We start from the raw sequence: 8219 nt of genomic DNA, 5'->3' as shown, positions 1-8219 counted from the left end.
ATATCATATTGTCATCCCGTGGTTGATAAAAGAGTTCATGACAAAATGCCTGGGCAGCAATTCAAAAATATTTAGTTGATTATCAAATGGTGAATTGAAATCAACTGCCGTAGTTTTTTTACAATGTGAGCTGAACTCTTATTTATCAAACTCTGCTCTGAGTTGACAGCAGTGTGTGAGAGACTTCCTACCTGACTTTAAGCCCTTAGGTATATAAGTCTTCCTCTCCTATTCCCTAAATCAGTCAAACTCTTAAATTCTCTATTTTATTCACTATTATTATTATCATTGGTATTCTACAATTTAAGGTAGGTTTGGAATGAATAAAGACTGAGCAATAATATTCCCTCTGCCTCTCCTAACATACACAGTTCTAACTCGTAAATTAAGCCCTCAATCCCACATACTTTCGCCCTCCCTCCATTCCATCCAATATGCCTATCCTCCCCTCCCTTGGCTACCTTTATCTTCCATGCCTATCTCTTCCTCATTTGTTTTCCCATCAATCTATGAGGCCTTCACCCTCCTTATCCACACTCCATTTTTAAAGTCTCCAAATCTGTGCTTAAAAGCTTTCTTCAATAATCATGTTTCAATACAAAACCACGCATCAAATCAAAGTTTTATCGAGCATTTTGTTAGCGTCCTTACCCTGTCATCAACTTTCTAATGACAGGGGCCTCAAGTGAGGATGTCTCCCTCACGCATTTCTTCTTCCAAATTGTTGACCATTTTGGTCCTTAACACTTCTGAGGTAAACATTTCTAACTTCTCCAGTTAATGGACGCTGATTTTAATATTTTACTAAGCTTTTCTCTTTTTCAAAAACTGGCAAACTAAAACTTGGTCATCTGCAAACATAGCTGATTTTATGTATCCCCACTGATATTCATTCTTATCTCCAGTTTTCCCTATTTTTTTGTACCATTTTCTCCTCGTGTTTGTTGAAAAGAGGGGAACATGGAAATCCTTGTCTTACCCCTCTTCCTAATGTTGCCCATCCCAAGTATCCATTTGCCACTGGCACCTTAGGTAGAAGAGACTCCATAGTCTCAATCTCGCCCCAAAATAAAGACTACTCTCTATCTGCGAGAGTAATCCCAGAAGTACTCGACCCAACAAAGAAAACAAAAATTTTAGAAAAAAATGTATTTATATTCCAATGTAATCTCCTTTCAGCTCTGAACACTTTTCCCAGCGATTTTTAATGAGTGTAATATCCTTTTTGTAATAAGAACTGTCTTGCTCCTCCAAATAGCCATTGACTGCCAACAACACTTCTTCACGGTTGGAAAATCTTTGACCACGGAGCCATTTTTTCAAGTTTGCAGACAGAAAATAATGGGGGAGGCTAAATCTGTTGAATATGGTGCATGAGGTAGCAATTCAAACTTTAATTAATGAACTTTGACCATTGCTGTAACGGATTTGAGAGCTGGTGCATTATCTCAATGAAACAACCCTTTCTTCTTAGCAGCCGCTTTGGCTTGTTTTCTTTGCTCAAACGCTGCGATAAGTTTGCATAATAAGACTCACTGTTGATAGTTTATCCTTTATTAAGATGGTCAGTCAAAATTATCCCATGCGCATCCCTAAAAACCGAGGCCATGACATTGCCTGCAGATGAAAGTCTTCGCCTTCTCTGGAAACCCTTTTGAATTCATTGTTTTCATCTCAGGTGTGAAGTAATGGACCAATGTTTCATCCATGGCTATGAAATGGTACAAAAATTCTGCTTTGTTGCTGTGAAAGTTTGCTAAACATTCAATTGAAACATCTTCACGACACTGGTTTTGCTCGAGTGTGGCAAACACAGTACCCATCTTGCACATAGCTTTCTCATGCCCAACTTTTCGGTTGATATTCTATGTACCGCCCTTTTTGAAATGCCTGCTATGTCTGCTAGCTCGTGCACTTTCAGTCGACGATTATCCAGTATGAGTTTGTGTATTTTCTTCACCGTTTCTGGAGTCGTCACCTCATTTGGTCAACCAAAGTGATGCTCATCTTGACAGCTCGTACGGCCTCGTTTAAACTCTGCTGCACAATATTTTACTGTTGCAAACAAAGAAGCAGACTCACCCAGAGTGGAATCCGGTTCAGCTTGTATATTGGTTGGGCTGAGGCCTTTCAAATATAAGTATTGTATCACATAACGATGACCAATTTTCTCCAATTTTGCAAATTCACTGAAAACATTCACTATTGATGGCTGCCAAACAAATACTAAACAACGCTGCGTGCTCAAACTTGAAACATATGCTTTATAGATTGCATACTTTCTAATGCAGTGATATTTTTCAAACAACTACCGCCATCTCTAGGTCAGGCCGGGTACAGAAGGGCCTTCCCATGTATCTTTCTATCTATCCATTAAGTCTCAATTTCACCCAAATAAATACCTCTATCTATCTATCCATCTATCCATCTATATATCTGAGCCGTCTGGGATATGTACAGGTTGCAGATTAGTCGCCCCATGCCTCAAATGTACTACTATTTTCTGCAATACAGTCATCATTTCTGCCCAATCTACTTTACTGGTACTTCATGTCTCTCTCGATTATTGGCCTCATCACTGCTATGGCATTATGCATGCCTCTCACATTCCTGAAACCAAACTGGTCATCCTGTTAGTAATCATTTCCAGTCTTTTCTATCCTCTTACTATTAATGACCCTAAGTACCTCAAGCTGCATGTAAAATCAAATGTATTGGTTAATAGTCCTCACTTTTGGCTGTATTTCCCTTTTTTAGGATGGGATTATTTTGGAATGGGATTCCATCTATCCCTATTTACATCATATTCTCTAATTCTTCATTTGCTGATGTAAAATCTTCTCCATGTGATCTTCCATTCTCAAGATGTGCAAATTTCCTGGTAAAATAAATAAAATTTCCTGGGTTATCTTTGAAAGTGTGCTTAAAATTTCAACTTTTGCATGGTGACGGTCATTTCACCTTCCTCTAGAGCACACCAGTTTCATTCTTCCTCAGTAAACTTTTCATACCTTTGCACTGCATCTCCTACCATGCTTCTTTTGCCATATTAGTTTTCTGCCCCAGTTTATTATTTATTTATTCAAAATTTATGTTCTAAATTTCATAATCATTAGGAATTAAATTTAAAATGCTTCGCCTTTCCACGTAAAAAACTTTTATTTACGACCTAGGTTTCGTTATGATTTAACATCATTTGGCCTGATGATGTCATACCATAACGAATTCTAGGTCATAAATAAAAGTTTTTTATGTGGAAAGGTGAAGCATTTTAAATTTAATTTCAATATGAAGAATTTCCACCAAGTGACGCCAGAAACTGTTTCGAGGAGTTCATAAATCATTAGGAGTTGAAAAAATGCAAGGAAACTTTTCTAGCCATAATAAGTTAAAACCTCTTGTCCCGCAATGAGAACTTAATTTGTTGTGATGGTTTGTGGGAAAAGAAATTCCGCGACAGTGACTCACCACAACCTCTCAACCAGAATTCCCTTCTGCAGCAGTTTGCGGAAATGTTCCTTCCTCGCCAGTGACACATCACGGACACCAACTCTCAACTTCAATTGTGATCCTTCGCAATGTTAAAGGGACTCCGTGAAGGATACCTGGGTTTATGAACACAAACACATACTGTTTGCAGGAATGAATTCCACACTAGGGACAACCACAGAGCCGACACACTCCGGAGAACACTCACTCACACGTTCAAAAAGGGCCTCACTACTGTGAGAATGTTACTCGAATTGAGCAACGTCAAGAGGTAACAACAAACAGGGAAAGATGAGGGAGGACACTGTGAAGGGTCCCAATTGGGTTTGAGTTTTTGTGTCTGTGGTTGGTCAATGGTGAGGAAATAACATTCCCACTAACTGCTACCGAAGGGTATTCAGGTTGAGAGGTTGTGGTGGGGACTGTTGTGGAATTTATTTTCCCACACACTATCACAACAAATTTACTTTTGATTGCAGGAGGAGTGGTGCTAACTTATTACGGGAAAAGGAGTTTTTCCTTAATTTATTATTTTATGAGGCTGTAGAGCTCAAGTTTCCTAGATATTATAAGGGGTGTTTAACTGTGGCACATTCCATAATGGGCAAGCTAGTGCTGATGCCAGGTTTCTCTCAAAGCCCCTAGCCCCAACCTAAAGCCTCAACCCTCCAAATGGCTCACCAATCCATTCCCTCACCAAATTGCTCGCCAATCCCTGATGGTGCACATCCTTAATCCCTGATGATCTAGCACTTGGTCACCTGTAATGACTACTATTACCATACCTCTGGATTTCCATATATGTCTGCAGTTTGCTCTTGGTCATTCCGAAGGTGCCATGCTTCCAAGTTTCACGGCGTGTGTTCCTCTCTGTCGACAAGTTTTGCCGACATTATAGCTGGCAAATTCAGGTCAAAGTGATTGATGGTAAAATTTTGGCCATCCATCAATGGTAGCTTGATTGTCTTGCTGCTTTGTGATTGGTCCTATTATTAAACAGCCATTTCCACATGCTTTGTTGTTGGGAACTGTCAGACCTGATGACATTTTCAGGATAATTCAGCTGAATTAAGTTCCCCCTCCAGGAGCTCCTGAGAGTGAGTGTGAAAAACAAGCAAGTATGCCTTTCAGCCACGGTGGAACTTGCCTGTTTGAAGCCAGGGCGGGATATGAACCTGAATGCAGCCAACTTGGTATCAAAAGAGTCATATTACTCCCCCAGGCATATCAGTGAAGGCAATGAAATTGCAAAACATGGTGTAATCTCAACAGGGAAGATGGTTGCCAGCTCCAACAGATGTTCCAAAATCTGACACATCAGAGAGCAGCAATGCCATTGAGCCACCTGACCACTCAGAGAACAGCAATGCCACCAAGCTGCCTGAGTAAGGATGCCCGAAATAACATTGTCATTTTGACCTGAAAACACCAGCTATAGCATTTGCAGAACTGTTGTCATCCGAGGGCATTGCACGCCGTGAAACACAGAACCATGAAATCTTCACTGCCTTCATCACACGAAAGCTTTTGAACATTTTTTTTGGAGGTTGTAGGTTGGCTGCTAAGTGGATGTGCTCTCTGTCCTCTTGATTTTCCTTTGTGCTGATTTGATTATGTGTATTAAGTTTAAAGTTAACTGATTAAACTGTTAAAGCTGTGCTTTGCCTTTGACCTCATTTGGTCACAGCACATAATAGTAGTTAGAGTTAACCCCTTAGTAGAGGTTAAATATATCATAACTAGAAACCGCAAATTACATCTCATGCACCAAACTTGTATGGTGATTGGCATAAAGAGAGCATTTGAAATAGTTAATGGAAACAAGGATGGAGAAGAGTGAATGCAACTTAAGCAGCATGTGATGACTGACCATCGGGTGACTTGGTTGGAAGGCAGAAACATCCAGTTGGTAGCTGAGTAGTCAGGACCCACCGATAACATGCCCTCTTATATAAATATCTAGGAATTCCGACAATGAAACCACATCACGAACCTGAAGTTGATTACAGAGTTGGTTGCCAAAATGTTGGCAAACACAGCCCTGAGTTGGGCTCATCAATTTTCAGTAGTGTAAACTTCCTGGGAAAGGCTGAGGTCGTTCACTTGTAGGTTGTTACATTTATTTGACTAACCTTTTATCAAGTTCCTTAATTTGTCAATAACAAGCATGGCATTTGTGGTCTAACTGAAAATTTTGTGAGATGGGTTAAACATGAGAAGAGAATTTCTGTACTTAATGTTAATATTAAGAGATTTTATGTCATGTACAGGGAACCTCTGAATGCAAACATGAACTGGTGTCTAAATTACCACATATATTGTTGTATTTCATTCCACATGAATATGTAAAACATATCGCACTATGTTATTATGAATTGATCATAATTAAAATTATATTAAATGTTTAATTTGTGATGGGTCTCAGACATAATGAATTGAACATAAAAGACTGAAGAAATTCTTCCAGTTGGAAGTATGAAATGTTGAGTAGCATATTCCAATGTTCTCTGTGAATTAAGCAAATAGGAGTGCTTCCATTAAATACTCATTCTGCTGCATTTAGTAGCTTTTTAGGTCTAACTATTGATCATATCTCTTGATGTACATTCGGATTTTGTGATGTTTTTAGGGAAGTCTGTTTGGTATAACTGATATTTCTATGCTGCTAGTTTCCCACATTTATGGCTACTGGATACATATTCTGCTGTCCTTGCCCTACTGAATGTTGGTTAAAAGATGTGGGATGCAAAATAATCCATGCATTTTCATCAATTACTTTATTGAAAATATAAACATTGTTTTAGATTGTATTTTGCATTTTGTTTCATGAATATTGTATATTATTTCATTCTTCTTTCATCATGTGATGTCACTGGGGATTTCCTTGTCAGTTAAAATATTATGTTATTGTTGCACATTCACTGTAGCATATTTTTAGTTTTAGACATGCAAAAGCATGTGTGTTCCTGAGTTGTCACTTTATCATATTCTCTTGTTTAAATGATTAGTATGCCGTATGGTATTATGCAGTTGGGTAGTCTACTTGAGTTTTCTACTAGGGGAACTCATTGCAGGTTAAACTTGAAGTTATATTTTGGCTTTTACGTTCCAATGAGCAAACATACTGGAGCTCTGTAATTACATTTAATTACTTGTAATTAGTTTTAATTTTAGCCAAAGGGTCCATGGCATGGTCTTTTTTGTGGTGCTTTGCATATGCCCCTGGTCCTGTGTAGGATTTGTGATTTGCCTGGCTATTTTTTCGACTAAATCCGGAGGGTAAGACCTGCCTGAACTTGCCAAGCTGAGCAAATCTTGAGTTTGTCCTTAGGCTGCCACTGCAACTCAATCAACCTTAATTGGTCTGAAGCCTCATACTACGTATTTAATTGTCTAACTCATTTATCAGAACCAAAAGTCAGTTATGTGGTTATGACATTTGTCTCATGTAGATTTGAGTGTTCACTAAGCCATTGGTGTGCAATGAGTATGAAGATGTTTTCAATGTTTAAGTTGACCCTTGATATGTTTTTCATAAGGATGTTTGAAGATGGGCAACTACATGCATGGCAATTTTACATGTTGTTCAATAGGTCTCCTTATGTATTTGTAATAATTAAATAATAAAATGTTTTTCTAATATTATTTATCTTTTCCTGGATCTGTTGTTAGAATGAGTTATGATATGAATAAATCCATTGATTTCTTATTGCTTTAAACTCGTCAGTGCTAAATGAGAAAAGCTGTCTTTTTTTTGTTTTTTAACATGACAAACTGAAACCGTACAGCATATATAAAATATCATTATTTTATATTCTATTGTTTCAGGCTTCACTTCGTGGAAGTAATTAATATCCATTGCTAAAAAAGAAAGAAAGACTCTTACTTTTCCACAGATTTTATTATACGGTACAACGCGTTTCACCGACTTGCGGCATCATCAGGTACAAATTTGCAAAACAGACAGAGCAAGCATATATACCCTCAGGACAGAGTGGGGGCGGGGAGGGTTGGAAGGATTTTATTAATTTAAGGATCATTATTTTGTTTGAATATGAAAATTTAAATTATGAAACACTCTTTTATATGTAGTTGAATCATAGCAATATAGTATGAAATTAAACAATATATTTTGAAAATTACGTAGTTTATAACACCAAAAATTCTATTTCATTGTGTGGTAAGGGATTTCATTGTGGGGAGAAGGCACAAGGATTACTGTTTTTCTCCCATGTCGGAATTTCCCTCCACCACTCGTACGGGGGTTTTGGACCCCCAACACCCTTTACAAGTGGCACAAGTGGAATAGTGTGGTCACAATCACCATCGCAATGCCTACTTTCTCTGCAAGGCAGCAACCTCACCTGACTCGCAAGCCCTCGGGAAGCCAATCTTACTAGACTGCTACCACTCGTTGAATCCCCTGTTTGCACTCCGTATTATGCATGTGAACTTGTGTTAAAAGCACTCGAAGCAATTACGGCTACTCACTGGGTCAGCCTTTGAATATTTGTGCGAAACATTGGAAATATGAAATAATGACATTGGTGAGAGATTCCAATTGCATGAATTACTGTACAACCTCAATAATAGTGTTTTTGTTTCAATACTTTTTTTGTGCCTCAAGTTTTTATTGAAAGTAATTAAAATCTAAAATACCAAGGTCAAGCTTAGTATCATTGCTGTTGTATGAACCTGTTCAAACTTAGAGAATTCCATATTCAAATGAT

Source organism: Hetaerina americana, unplaced genomic scaffold, assembly GCF_022747635.1.
Source record: "Hetaerina americana unplaced genomic scaffold, ioHetAmer1.1.p SCAF_16, whole genome shotgun sequence".
In the NCBI taxonomy this organism is placed as follows: domain Eukaryota; kingdom Metazoa; phylum Arthropoda; class Insecta; order Odonata; family Calopterygidae; genus Hetaerina; species Hetaerina americana.
The sequence above is the reverse complement of the archived record's forward strand: the minus strand, read 5'-3'. Positions refer to the sequence as shown.